Source organism: Dermacentor variabilis, chromosome 11, assembly GCF_050947875.1.
Source record: "Dermacentor variabilis isolate Ectoservices chromosome 11, ASM5094787v1, whole genome shotgun sequence".
In the NCBI taxonomy this organism is placed as follows: Eukaryota; Metazoa; Arthropoda; class Arachnida; order Ixodida; family Ixodidae; genus Dermacentor; species Dermacentor variabilis.
The window spans coordinates 46,300,406-46,316,098 of record NC_134578.1 but is presented as its reverse complement, the minus strand read 5'-3'; the positions used below and the strand labels follow the sequence as shown (position 1 = coordinate 46,316,098).

Genomic DNA, 15,693 nt, shown 5'->3' with positions numbered 1-15,693 from the left:
AGGACAGGAAAGATGAAAAAGGCGAGAGAAAAAGACAAAGATTAGAGAGGAGGACAGGAAAAGGCGACTGCCGATGTCCCCCGGGTGGGTCAGTCCGGGAGTGCCGTCTACGTGAAGCAGAGGCCAAAGAGGTGTGTTGCCTCCGCCGGGGGGCCTTAAAGGTCCGAACACCCAGCATCGCCTCAACCTCCAGGAACCCCCTTTCCCCGGACACGGCTAAGCCGCACACGGCTACACGCGGGAGTGTGCAACCCTCGTGTGCTCGGGTACGTGGTGTCGCTACACACCAAACGCCTGCTGACGCAGACGCCCCTGCGGGGGGTCTTCCAGTTGACGGGTTCAGGCGAATGTTCAACTATGTTGTTCAATTTCTGGCGCTCCTTCCTAGATGACTTCTATGTAAAGATCATCTATGCGAGGTTCAAAAATTGCGGACGCCGACTCCTGGGTAATACTTTCGTCAGCACACTACCTACGTCATTGTCCTCGGAAAATATTTACGAACCTTCAAACGTGTGATAAAAATTTGTGCTTTAATAAAGAATGCTGCTTGCTCGAGTTTAAAAAATGCATTTTGCTTTTCCCACGAGAGGTCACAGGCAGCAAACGTCACACTGCTGGGTGATTCGAGCGTCAGCACACTACCATCGTCATTCCCTTCAAAAGAGATTCAACGTCCTTTAAAAGTATGATGAAATTACTTCCTTGAAATCACTGCTTCTTGCAGTAAAAATTTCAACTTTTTTGTGCCGTTCTATCTGTCATTTTGATTGCTTGTTTGCTCAGAACATGGCACTGTTATTTTCTTATAGGCACACATGCGTATTCCAGATGAGTCACAGCTTGTGGGGTCGAGGGTAATGGTTTTATACAGGGACATTTTGATATGAGACAGAAAATAGTTTGATACCGAGGAGCCTTTCTTGACTTTACAACCAAAAAGCACCACTTTCGGGCAAATTTCAAAACCAAACCCTTGCAGCAGCAGTACGTCACAGCTACGAAAAACTGTAAAATCTCGTATAAAATTTTAAAGTTTCATATATTCTCTACCTTCACCGATACAAAAACAATAAAACTAAAATAAGTTAAAGCTTATGCAAGGAAATACACACAGAAGACACAGCAAAGTTGAATTTTGTAAAGCGAGATCAAAAGTGGGCCTCTTCGGCAGTCCTTTAGGTAGCTTCTAGACCAGCTTGCTCTCAGAAATCTGACTACACATATTTGGCTATTTCCTCAACGTGAAGAAAAATCTACACTCCCTTAAGTGTCGCTTTCGTCAAGGCTGGCATCACACGTTCAAAAATTGAAGAACACCAAATAGTAACCAGACATTGGTGAATGCAACACTTGACGGTTTAATAAAAAATTACATTTAGAAAATGTACTTAGGTACTTTAACGTTTTTATTTTGCCAGACATTTCTAGTTTCCTCAATTAAAGGGTTGTGTCGAAAAAACATGTTCAGTTATTTTTTTACTACAAAAAGCAAGCAAACAACAACGATGTCCAATCTTTCCTGTTAGGTACCGCGTGGCATCTTCTTTAATACGTCGCACACCACAAGCGTCAGGTTTAAACGCGGCCTATGTTTCTTCAATTCTTTCATAGTAAGAGTGCAGTGTACCAGACAAAAGAAGGCTGCATTTTTATCTGAATAACTGAATATGTGTGACAAGCGGGACACATTTTCGAAACGTTACCTCGGTATAATAGGCGATAACATATTCGGGAAGGACTGCAAGGATGAACTCCGTGAAGCTTATTTTGGGAAAGAGCGTACCTATAGTTCAAGAAACACCACCTATTACAGTAAGAAAATTTGGAGAAATAATCGGAGGCGAAAACATACACTATTCTTCACCTACTGAACACGCATTATTGCATTTCCAGCAAGGTAGAAAAATTGGACTCCGTAACGCTCTTTAAAAAACATAGCATGGATATTTTGCCCCGCTCAATAAGTGAATTCTCGTGTACTTTATCTGTTCTTTTTGCAGCACGATGTTACAAAGGCGCGATGCGTACAAGCGCACAAAAGTGTTGCAATCTTAAATTTGAACCTCATAGCCTGCTTTCTAATTTGCTGGTACTTCCTCTGTTTATGACAAGGGTTTGTAAATTTATTTCGGTGTAGCTTGTAAACACAGTGTAGGTGCGTGCTTTTCTTGATTTAATATTTTATTATATAGCTAGAAAACTACGTGCTCTTCTTTTGTTTCTATATTTTTGAAAAGTCTATTAGCCCATTGTGTTGAGCGTGTGGCAGTTTTGTGGTTGACGAATTTACGGAAGTTTTCAAGCATTTGGTTGAATTTCTGCCACGCCTTCCTAGATCACTCCCATGCAAAAATCATTCGGTATATGTGAATGAGTGAGTGAGTGAACGAATTTCAAAACCAAACTCTTGCAGCAGCAGTACATCGCGGCTATGAAAAACGGTAAATTCACGTATAAAATTTTAAAGTTCCGTATGTTCTATCCCTTCACCGTGCAAAAACAATGAAACTAAAATAGGTAAAAAGTTATGCAAGGAACAACACACAGAATAAGTAGCGAAGTGTGCTTTTGAACAGCAAGATCAAAAGTGCGCCTTTACGGCAGTCCTTTAGGTAGCTTGTTGACCAGTGTTCTCTAAGAAATGTTACTACATATATTTCGCCATTTCCTCAACGCGCAGCAAAATCTACACTCTCTTAAGTCTCGCTGTCGTCAAGGCTGGTGCCAAACGTTCAAAAATTGAAGAACGCCAAGTATTAACAGAAACTGGTGAATAGAACACTTGAGTGATTAAGAAGGAAAGGAAATTAAAAAAAAAACACGTAGATACTTTTACTTTTAATTTTGCCAGGGATCTCTAGTTTCACCAATTAACAGACTCTGTCGAAAAAGCCATGTACAAAAATTTTTATTACGCTAGGCAACCAAACAACAACGATGTCCAATCTTTCCAGTTAGGGACCCCATGACATAGTCATTAATGCTTCGTACACCACAGCCATCAGAATTAAACGTGGCCTGTGTTTCTGCGATTCTTTTATAATAGAAGTGCAGTGTACCAGACAGAAGAAGGCTGCATTTTCATCTAAATGAATCAAAATGTGTGACAAGCGCTAATTAATAATTGTTTCGTGCTGCTGTACACAAAGCCTCGAGTGGAAAAGCGTGTCGCAGTTGCCACATTTCCAAGGGGTGAACTGATTCACGCGTATTTACTTCAGATGCTCATATAACAATCGGCAGTAAAAAGAATAAGGCACCCTCTACTGCTCTGACTGTCAAAGACCGTTTGTGACTTTATAACGTAGAAAATGTTGAACCGACAAAATAATTACCCGCCAATCATATATCATTGGATTCTTCTAGCAAATTGCTTATTGTAGTTGGGCTATAAATTGTAGAGCTGAGTTGGCTCGATAAGATGGAGGATGGAAAAGGGAGCGATTGCAATTGAAGTAGGTGTGTCCCCAGTACTGTGCCGTGCCACTCAAGCGCCCTGCTTGATAACGGTTGCTGCTTTGGTGCATTCACTCAAAACGAACTTGTGATAAAAATAAAGATTTCCCAGCTAGGCTACAAACGCGAAGCACGGATAGCGAGAGCTATCAGACTACACGAATTAAGGTTCATATTGCCACCGGCAGTATATGTTACACTAAACATCCGGTTACAAATAAATTAACACGAAATGCGTCACACGAGCTCAGGCAAACACCAGTAGATCAAAATTGATGAATTCGACCACTCGCTGTCACAACGCCGGTATGACGAAGAGCCTCGTGTGACGAACACTTCGAGCTGACTCTCGCTTCGACGCGAGTCTAGCATTTAAGATTACTCAACCTCCAACACTATACGCACCGGCTGACCGCTCTTCTGAAGCTACGAGCTTACTCGTTCCGCCCACTGCTTACACCTGCCTGAGGAGGAAGGAGTAGGAAGCAGCAATAGATGGAAAAACAGGAAGGTTAGCCAGTTCTCGGACGGGCTGCACACACTGTGCTGAGGAATGCGGGAAGGGGGAATGGAGATAATAGAAAATCCGCCAGCCTCACATTATCTTGAAGGCACAACACCTGGCCCGCGCAAGCGCTCAGCTACGTTTACAGCTATGTGCATTTATGGCCAAGATATAAGAAGAATAAGCGCTCACCTCCATCCCACCCCAACTTCTTCGCGTGCGTAATACTACGTTACTACGCGGCCCCCTCTGTCTTCCTCCAAGTGTTTGTTTATCATGGAACCTTCACTACTGGGCCGATGAATTCCTGAAGAGCGCCAGTATGACTTTGGTAAGTTATACCTGCTACTGCTTAGTGAGCACCCTCAAATGCGACCCTCCCTGCTCGAATATATAAACGTAGTGCCGACCTACGCCTCTATGATCGCCGCTTGGGAGGCCACATTAAACCCCGATTGCGCCATGCATGTAATTACAATGGCGCCATCTGCACACGCGACATAGGAAGGATCGGGAAACTGCTTTAAGTGAAAGTGTTAAGTGGCTCAGTGGTCCAGAAATTGGTTGTCTCATGTAATAAAAAATTTCACCACTCTGTGTTACGGCATAAAAATTGGTGGCGCCACCCACGATCATTTGTGAGGCTCGAACCAGAGACCTTTAATAGGAGTCAAGCCCACGACCATTGGTATTAACTAGGGCATTGTTGCCATGGCATTTCACCCCAAGGCATCAAGCCACTGGAATCACAGGTGCGGGCAATCGAGGACCTCCACTCACCAACCTCCTCTGGAAAGCTTCGCGAGTTTCTGGGGCTCATAAATCTTTAGGGGCGCTTCATACAATACTGTGCGTAAATCCTTCAGCCGCTTACCAGTCTGTTGCGTCGCAGCTCCAAAAAACCAGCTACCATCTAGGGGTCCTTGGTGTACGAACACTCTTTTCAAGAAGCCGAAACGCGGTTGGCTGCAGCATTGCTGCTGATTGATCAGTTACCCGATACCCCAACTCGCCTTATGCAGCAGCACAATGACACATGCTGGACGCCGCTGGGCTTCTCAAAGCGCGTCAGCCCCACAAAAGCGTGCTACAGCACCCTCTGGAGGGATATGTTGTCGATCGATTGCGCTGTCAAGCAAGCTGGTTTTATTTTTCTTGAAGGCAATACCTTTTACATTCTGGTTCACCACGAGCCCTTAAACTTTGTTTTTACGAACAACAGTTCTTCGTTTTCACAGGGTGAGCTTCGGCGACTTTCTTTTATCTCCAAGTTTTCTACAGACATCCGCCATATCTCAGCGACGGATAATCGGGCAGCTGATGCACTCTCGCGGATAGGCGCTGAGCCTATCCCTGGAGATTTCCAAGCTATAGCCTCCGCGCAGTAAAATGACCCGAAGCTGCGCCAACTGCAGGAAAAAGGCTTCTCGCGCCCATTTGCGAAGTTTCCACTTCCGTACATAACAACATGGTCACATGCGACACATCGCAAGCTGCTCCTGGCCCATTCGAACCCCATCTGCAGGGGCTAAGCCGTCCTGGAATCAAAACGACACTTATCACTGACCGCTTCGTTTGGCCAGGGAACACCAAAGCTTTCGCAGCTGGGCAAGAATCTGCCAAGCCTCTCAAGCGATGACAGTGACCCGGCACATGCGTTCAGTGTTGCAGCCATTTGAACCACCAGAGAACCGTTTGAGTCAAGTACATGTGGACTAGCTGGACCCTCTTCGGCTCTGCCAAGGTTTCAGGTAGCTTGTCATTTGCGTCGACCGGTACTCAAGGTACGCCTCTACATGACATGACGGCTGAAAAAGTCGCTGAAGCAGTTTTTTTTACCACGAGAATCTGGCGCTGCAGTTGTCCTCGGTGAAAAACTACTGAGCGAGGCCGACGATTCGAAAGCTCATTTTTGGATGCCCTAGCAACACTGCTCGGCCACCACCTTCATAACCCAGTGGCTTACCACCCACAAAGCAACGGCATGGTCGAGCGTCTCCACCGACAACTGAACGTGTCATTGACCACCACCCTCGGCAAACAGCCCTGGGTGGAAAGGCTACCCTTAGCACTACTACGGCTGCGAACAACAATGGAGGATGACTTAACATGGATGACTCTATGGATCAGCAATCTGCCTTCCAGACCAGTTTTGTCGGCACCAAGCAAGGCACTCTGCCAGCGGCGGGACAGCTTTTAGAGAGGCTACATTCCTTGCTCGACCAGTTTCAACCTACAACCCCACGTATCGCCCACGGGCAGCCTGTGTTTAGTTGCCCAACAATAAAGATAAACACCCACGTCTTTCTGTGACGCGACTCTATCAACCCTACTAGAAAATCCTATTTGTTTTCAAACGGGTTTCATCAAATAGGGTTATGGAACGGGACCCCGTTTGATCCTGTTCAGTCCTGACCTGTTTAAATCCTGTTTATTCCTGTTTAAACCTGACCCGTTTAAATCCTGTTTAAACCTTACCCGTTTAAATCCTGTTTAATCCTGACCCGTTTAAATCCTGTTCAATCCTGACCCGTTTAATCCCGTCCTATCTAACCCAGACCTGTTTGCCCCTGTTCAGACCTATATTTTACTACATTCATACCAGGTCCTTTCAGAATGGATTGATGTTGCTTAATATAATTTACTCTTTAAACCTATTTTGTACACTTGTGTATTTGCGATCAGCATTGAAGAGAAGTAGATCTGCATTATGTTTGCAACAAGAATGCCACTTTCACATGTAGGTTTGCCTGGTACATTGCTTGATACGAAGATGAACACAATTTTCGGCATAAATTGATTAGCACTACCAACACTGATGTGATACATCATGAACAAGTTTTGTATGACCCACGAGTACGTTCTCTATGTATGACCTACAAGAAAATGCACCCTGAAGAAGACTGTACCTCATTTTCCTATTTACTACAAGTATGCAAATGTAATTCTTGCAAGTTTAGTATATGTTCGATCACTTGTACTCGTCCTTTTTGCTGTAATGGTTTGTTGACAAATCCACAGTAAAGCGTAATTTTGGGGTGAAAAATGTCAGGCAAAGTATTGGCATGTACTTGTAAGTGAAAAAGACAAGTATATTTTACGTAGGTATTTCTGTACACCCACTTGAGCTTTCGTTAAGCCTGAAGTCCTCCGGCTTAAGTAAAAGCATGTCATAAATGTCCCAAGCACTGTTTATTGGACCTTCTAACGGTATTTCGATGCATCCAGTCTGCCGAGAGAAGACCGCTGGAGTGGGTTGCTTGGGTGAGAGCGAGCAGGGCACCTGAAAAAGTAAAGCCAATAGTTTATCTTGACTCATGCAACAGGTTGGCACATAGGCAAATTTGCCTATGTTCCCACAGATAAGAAAGGTTCAGCATTCCGGTCATAGGAGATAATGAATAAATCTTATTGAAAAATATGTGGTTTCAAGCAATGCCTATGTTTCAAGGGAACATGGATTACTGTGGGAGAATAAGCTGTCATAATTAGCAGGCGATTGAAGCAAGTGTTATAGGAAAAAGATGGACACATCGTTTGATTTACAATAATTACTAGTATTGAAGCAACAGAATACAAACAAGAAATACCTTTAAAAACAACACCGACAGGTTGAGATAATAAATTATTCAGAAACTAAACCCTTCTGCCTGCAAAATACCGTAGTGTACTGGCTTTGACATTGCGCTGCTCAGGCAGAGGGCATGGGATTGAATCCCGGCCACAATGGCTGCATTTAGATGGCAGAGAAATGCCAAAACCCCTATGTTAGGTCTATTGGGTACATGTTAAAGGAGACTAGGGATCCCGCCAACTTGAAGTTATAAAAACCGGAGTATATTTCGAGATAAGCAAACTCACAAAAGTAGAAGGCCCTGGCCATGCGAAGACCATATAAAGCCTTTTAAGGTAGGTGCCAGCAGCCGCAAAATTTCTTGTAAAAGCGAAATATAGCAGAAGCGTTATTTTTCCGTAGATCACTTTTGCAAGGTATTTTACAATTTGACACCCGACATGTTGGGCATCTACGGGCAACAGCAATTCTTGCACAGATCATAGCAAACACTGTTGCACCTAGGTATACATAGACACATAGGTATAGGTACAGTCACCGACTGATTTTCCGGACTCCGAAAATTTGAACATGATTACTCGGTCTGCTTCACGGCACCGCCATTCTCCCCATGGACCATAATGTATAACAACTTCCGAAAGTTCGGACGCCTTGCAACCTCTCGTCTGATTTTTCGGACACTCCTTGAGCCAACTTGATCGAGAGCACCATGCACCGACTCTGACCGTTGCATGGTTCTACTTGCTGAACGCCATTTTTGTTTTGAACGGAGCCACCTTGCTGCCCCACGAAGTGGCGCTACTGCAAATCCCTGCTCATCATCATCGTTTCTGCCTGGTTTGTAGCTACAGCAGTTCCGGTCTCAGCTTAGTATGCCATGTTAAGACAATCCAGCAGCTGATTTGTTTGTTTCTTCGTGCACGACGCTGCGAGTAGGCCAGGTTTTTTGTTTGTGCAACTGATGTCGGCGTGACGATGTTTGACGAAGCAAGACGGGCCAATTCATTTCACTAATATCTAGAATAGCTACCTGTAAGCACCACCTACCTTTCAACAAGATTTGCAAAGCAAAAAACCTCATCCTGAAAAGTCTGCACATGAAGACATCGGTAGCATCATCAGCGTGGGGCCTCAAGATAATTCGGCAAGCCAGGAAATTACTGACAGCATGAGTGCAAGCATGCCAACAGGAAATCAGTGGCTGAATAATGCACCTTCTACCAAATGGTAGACAGTGCATTTTCGCAAAGCCCTAACTACAGCAGATCATTGTTCAGGAGTTCCCGAATGCACAACTCCATGCCATTTTCACGCCGACTCTAGGGGAAGCACCTCTGCACAGTTGCAAGAAAAAAAGCTAGATGCCCCAAGAGAAATGAGCCCACTCAAGCCATCGAAGTTATGTTTACCTTGTCTTCCTACAACTACTCGAAACCTAGGGCTGCTGTTTTGCACAAGGGAACAAACGTCAACATTGGTGCCTCGCCCAACACAAGTGGTCTGCGCCGTAGAAGGTGCCATCAGTCAGCCCACGGATGAGGCCCACATCAGTGCTGTCAGTGTGCTGTACAAATTGCAAAAGCACAGCCTACAAGCTTGTCTGCCTTAGTGTGATCGCACCAATGAATGAAAACCAACGAATCAAGTTTGTTTCGTGCCGAGAACAGTTGCCTCATGCTGGATTTTCCTACAATTCTTTCTAAGCACAGATAATGCTTGGTTTGTTGTGTAGGCATGTAAATAATGAAAAGGCCTGCATCACTATCTCTGAAAAAAATCATGTAACAAAGCTTGTACAGTACACAGGTGCAGTGTCTATCACATACCATTTCGTACAGTAGAGGCTACATCGGATAAACCGACCAATGTATAAATGACTGGCAGCGTGACGAAGCAAACTTGATGCGCGGGTCAGTTAGCAGTGGTAGTGCACTGCTCTCGGCGCACATGCACCTATGTTTGAAAGCTGCTTGATCGTGACAAAATATAAAGACAAAAGCGCTGGAGAGATATCTGATGCTTTTCTTATATGTATGACGAGGAACCTAGCACTAGCTCCCCATGCAGAGAATTACTAGACAGTGAGACTGCTTCTTATCATTGTAAAACAAGTGTCACGCGCACCATGTGATGCGTCCTTTTCGTTTCCGTGCGAACAGCATGTATTCAGATCTATTCTCCCCCTTTCACCTTTTGCACAATATCACTGTGCGAGCAATAATACTGAACTGTTAGTAGCAGTCTATCAGGTTGCCTCCTTTCTTTCCTTGTGAATTGTGTGCTAAATAAGGCTTTTTTTGGTGAAAGAGTGCTAGTTTAACGCATAAACTAGTGTCATGGCACTTTGCAATAAAGGAGTTATAATTCTCTAAAAATATGTCCATGCAGAACAGTGCCAAAAGAACACCTTAAAGAAAGAACATGAGTGTATCTATCATAAAGACCAATCCTTGTCTTTTTTCCTTAACATAATTTTCAATACCGATATTGAAGTACAAGCTCACCATATTATATCACCTTGTCAAGGAAGCAAGGCACAATGGTGCCCAACTGTCGCGGGACCAACTTGGATGTGGAGATCAGCGCAGATCAGCAACATAGCATGGTCTGCTTACACTTCTCCAGGTCCAGCCATACCTATAGCAGCTATAAAACAAGTGAGCTTAGAATCACAAGCGAAACAATATAAAGAGTGACACTGAACAAAGCAACTTTCGTTAAGCATAAATAGGATCGAAATGCTGACATTATGCCCATAAGTAACTTCACTTTGAGCAACAAAGCATCCAATTTAAGAAAGATTATATGTATGAGCTATCTATGTGAGAAAGATTAATCGAACGCCCTCTATTTGCCATACTCCTCCCCTTATGCATGGATGTCTCACTGACTGAGTGAGCTGGGCTGATCCCAGGTATAGTGTAATTAAAGGTTGTCACTTGGTGGGCCAATCCCGACACCATTGCATGACTTGTACAATAATTTTAATGTGTATTGTAATGCTGGCCATCCTGCAGGCACTGCAACATTATAGCACCCATAAGTCTAATGGTATTACCTGATAAGGTTAACTAATAAGTGTCCCCAGAAGCATAACTCGGCATGTATACTCGGAGGCCATTATTATTAGAGAAGCAACAGCAGAGGTGAAGCTTTATCCTGTGCCATATGCAAAATGGCCGAGCACGCCCAGCTTTTTGGTTACATTCTCACTTGTTACCACTGCAGCAGGCTGACTGACATGCGTAACCAGCAGTTTGTAGGACCACATTTTCATAACCTGCAATTTTTTTTACATCTGAAGAGATCAGCCTTAAGCTCCATGATGCGCTGCACTCGAGAAGCATTATAAACTGGCAACATTTAAATGCTATGCTGCATGGTTTGTTGCATGCTTTAGGAATTTACTTATTTATTATACACATAGCTCATAGGCTCCAGTTGGAGTATTGCATGAGGTGGCAAGAAAACATCATCATCAGCCTGGTTACACCCACTGCAGGGCAAAGGCCTCTACCATACTTCTCCAACAAGCCCGGTCATGTACTAATTGTCACCATGCCGTCCCTGCAAAGTTTTTAAGCTCATCCGCCCACCTAACTTTCTGCCGCCCCCTGCTACGCTTCCCTTCCTCTTGAAGGGGCAGCGCGAAAAAACGACGACAGAAGGCAGGAACACACAGGACAGCGCTTGGAATCCAGTCCGTAACCCTTAATGACCATCGGTTATCTTCCCTCCTCATTACATGTCCTGCCCATGCCCATTTATTTTTCTTGATTTCAACTAAGATGTCATTAACTCGCGTTTTTTCCCTCACCCAATCTGCTGTTTTCTTATCCCTTAATGTTACACCTATCATTCTTCTCTCCATAGCTCGTTGCGTCGTCCTCAATTTGAGTAGAACCCTTTTCGTAAGCCTCCAGGTTTCTGCCCCGTAGAAACCTGGAGGCTTACAAATTCTGAACTAACAAGGAGAACATTCAACAAAACAAGTCAGACCAAAGAAGAAAAAATAACATACTCTCATAATGGGACTACGTATCTGGCAGCTAGCTTATAAAAAAGACAATTAGGAATGTTTTACTACTGGTAGCGCTTTAGGGGCAGGAATGTAGAATTCCAAGCTTCATACACTTTTAAGCCACCTTTCGTGGCTTTTTGTTTTGAAGTTCTATTCTCTGTACTATTATAGAAATGAATACCCCCCTCCAAAATAAAACGAAGAAAAACATGTAATGCACAGTAATGTAACACAATAATGTAATGCACAACAGTGAATACTTAGAAAAATGTAATTAAGAACATGGAGTCTATGTGGGCACAGATGTTAGAACTCTACATGAAAGCATAATAATAAAGGTGGGCGAAGCATTTATGCTTTTGTCGGGCAACCTGCAGCAAGACATACAGGTAAAAGGATATGCATGCCTCACAACACAGTCCCTAAAAATATCTGTCACAATACAGTGAGTAGGTATATCATGCATATCTACAATAGCCCCTAATTATATTTAACTCAGAGGGGGCTACATATGTAACTTGATCAACCTGCAGGTGGGCCAAATTCTAAATATACGATTCAAGTAGACAGAAAATGGACGTTATGAAAATGTATCTACAGCAAAAGTGTTGTACATTATTGTTGTACATTATGTCATACCTGCCAACCTGTGAACATAATATTTTGTAAAAATGCTGCAGACACTAAATTCTTTGTTGGGGACATAGCACACATTATTTTAAAGCTTGCTCTCAGCACCCCCAGTGTTGCATACACACACACATTATTAATAAAGGGAAAAATCACACATCTACCTGCTCGTAGCAATTGCTACAAAAGAAACCCGTACGGATTCCTCGAAAGGAAAGCCTCACATATGAAAAAAAGAAATCGTCCAGGTCTGGGAGTCAAACCCGGGACCACCGCCTTTCCGGGACAGCCGCTTTACAATCTAAGATAACCAGGCGGCTAGCAGATGGCCGGGCGAAGTCGAATTTGTCGACAACATGAAGCAAAGGCAAGGGTCTGACGTAATAGTTCTGCGGAAACGCGCAAGGTGTAGAGAAGTAATTAATAAAGGGGAAAAAAATATTACGTCAAACCCTTGCCTTTGCTTCGTGTTGTCAACTAATTCGACTTCGCCCTGGCATCTGCTAGCCACCTGGTTATCTCAGATGGTAGAGTGGCTGCCTCGGAAAGGCGGTAGTCCCGGGTTCGAGTCCCGGACCAGGACGAATTTTTCTTCAACTGTGCGGCTTTCCTTTTGAGGAACACATACGGGTTTCCTTTGTAGCAAATGGTGCGAGCGGGTGGACGTCTGATTTTCCCTTTATTAATTACTTCTCTCCACCTCGTGTGTTTGCACAGAACTATTACGTCACACACACATTATCAACCATTATTTAACTTGTCGTGCAGCACAAAAAGCAGCAGCGAGCTTGAAACCAGTAACTGACAACATTGTTTTTTTTAGATTACAGAGCTTTACGCTGCTTCAGGAATTTATCTGACCAAACTTCCCAAAAGCAAGTGCCCCTCTGATGTTCTCGTTAGAGATATTGCATTGCTAATAATAAAGCAGTACAAGTACCATTGCAATTAATTTTTTACATGCATTTTAACAATGTCATGCCGTCAATCTCTCAACAGCTTTAAAACATCTTAACCAACACAACTTCGTTGTCTTTCTAAAGTGACATTCATAAAATTGTAAAATGAGCCCACATTTGTAAACCCACGAAAAATTCAGGAGAGTTTCCAAACATGGATGATACCAACAAAATCTGCAGCTCGTGTAAGTGGCAGCAACTGCTTTGCACACACCTTGTCACAGCATGCACATCAGGTACTTTTCCGTGCTGTTGAGGCTGCAGAAGTGCCGCAGGTGCATATGTGGAGGTGCCTCTGGTTCACAAAATCTTGCCATCCCTAAACAATAATAAATGCTCAATTTATTGTAATCCCTGCTGAAACTGTAAACTTGTGATATAAAAAGATCACGTCATATTTTGATAAAAGTCTCATACAACCAGTTACATGAAGCTGCAACTGGTTGTGCAAATATCTGATTGTAACATCACAGGCGGTTAAATAACACGTAAATCGAACTGTAGCAAACATGAATCTACTATGAAAAGGTTCACACAAACGTACAGCTGTATAACGTGAAATGTGAATTGTACTATCAAAAAATTCCGTAGGACATGAAAAGCGTTCCAAAACCTAATTTGTTTATGCGGCGCAAAAAAGCACTGCTCCCAAAGGACGATGCGCTCAAAATTACAACAGACCACCTCTATTTCTGGAGAGACAATACAGAAAAGAGAAAGATTTTTCCATTAAAAAGAAGCATTGCTTATGTAATTTCGGCTTCTCTGCAAGATCGGAACCCTTTACAAGTACACGAAAACACACAGGACACTAATACACGTCATCTGACGACACTCTATAAACAGAAGAATTTCCATACAAGCTAAAAATCTGGCCATGCGTCAACGAAGGAATCGGGTGCTATCTCGCGCAGCTGTTAGCTGTGAAGACCGACACATCGACGTACTACTTCTAGAAATGCCTATACCATTTCTCAATGAAAAATTATGTACACAAACAGTAACTTTCTTTCCTTGAATTTTTGTGCCCATTTAGATCAAAGAACCACCCGCGCTAGCGTGCTTCATAGGTGAAAGTAAATAAACCACAGATAGAGCTGTTGGTAACATGAATACGTTTTAGGGCAATTTCCATGGAACTTTTTGCTAAATGTGCACTGCGACATGAAGAACAACCATTTGAAAAGCACATTTATAATTCTTGCTGCTTTACAAATCCGGATTCGGTTGTTGTACGGATCTTGCGATACGTACAACAACGCACACTTCACGAACCATAGACAGGAAGAATGCGCGCAAGCGCCGGACTTACCTTTCTCGGCGTACTCGGAAAACGCTCCTTTTAGTGTCACAGGTGCCGCGGAATCGACTGCACCAACGGTCCTTCCGGCGCACACACTGTTGAATTGCGGATCAACTACAGGACGTAAGAGCACAACTTTCACCAAATTCTTCCGTACAGTGCGATACGATGCGACAGTGCCAGAGGATGAGATCCTTTTCATGAGCCCGGAACAAAGGAAGCGCGAAGGGTCATATCTTCGGCATCGGCGCACCACACGAAGGATACTGCTGGCTACATTACGCGGTCCCAGGGGTTTTGTGATTCTCAATGCATACAAGATGCACCACAATTTTTCTCGGCACAGCGTACACACGATTAAACAACTACATCGGACGGCGTCAATACACAGCAAGCACTCACATGTAGCGACAAACCGAAGACGGCAAAATAATATCACCTGTAACTTTACCGGCGCTACCTGTGGTGCCATCTGTAGGCCGCCACCGAAAGCGACCGTGCTTTCGGTGATCTCATGGATGGTGACGGCGTTGTATATCGATGTTATGCGAGTCGTACAGCGTCTTGTACGACGTGTTTCAGCAACGTTGCTTTTAATAGAGAGGACAGCAATCTGCGTATACGCCGTATAGACGTCTCACCCACTTGAAAAACACAACAGGAAATTTTCAGTCTGTCGTATTTTGGGACGTCGTGACTGTCGTTCTGTTCTGTTCTCTGTAGTGTGACGTCCTGTAGTCGAAAATTCTGTCGTTCCTGATAAATATTTGATTAAAAATTGACAGAGACCAATTTAAGGATATGTAAAATTATTAATACAAAAAAAAATAAAAAAAATAAAAGTAGACAAAAAAACGCATCCGCTGGGAATCGAACTTCGGATCTACCGGTCCCGAGACAAGCATCTTACCACTGCACCACGCCGAACATAGTTGCTTTTGAATTGTTTAAGCTATGTCAAGAGTGTAAATCGCTGTCTGGGTTGCTGTTTACATTTACGCTTTAAAAGCCAAGATGCGCTTTCACTTCACCGCGTCAACTGCCGCATCTCTAGATGAGCAAAAGTGTTGTTACCATCGACAGGTACATCGTGGAGTGCTAGACCATCGATTTTGCTGTAACGATATCCATATTTGATAAAAAATTCAGAAGTAGACAACGGTGACCGGGGACACTGAGGGTTGTTACTGCTAATTCCGACAGTTGTCTCTTGCTCTTTACACTTTTGAGCTCGCATATAAT

The 15,693-nt window shown here is 43.6% G+C and overlaps 1 long non-coding RNA gene across 1 annotated transcript; it reads right to left on the bottom strand.

The window, feature by feature from the left end:
* Nucleotides 1–7,137: 7,137 nt before the first annotated feature.
* On the bottom strand, nt 7,138–14,875 carry LOC142563823 (uncharacterized). The gene is made up of 4 exons (XR_012824428.1): nt 14,461–14,875; nt 13,363–13,467; nt 10,043–10,184; nt 7,138–7,247 (listed from the first exon to the last, which is right to left on the bottom strand). It is a non-coding gene; the product is annotated as an uncharacterized LOC142563823 (long non-coding RNA).
* Between the last annotated feature and the right edge of the window lie 818 nt (nt 14,876–15,693).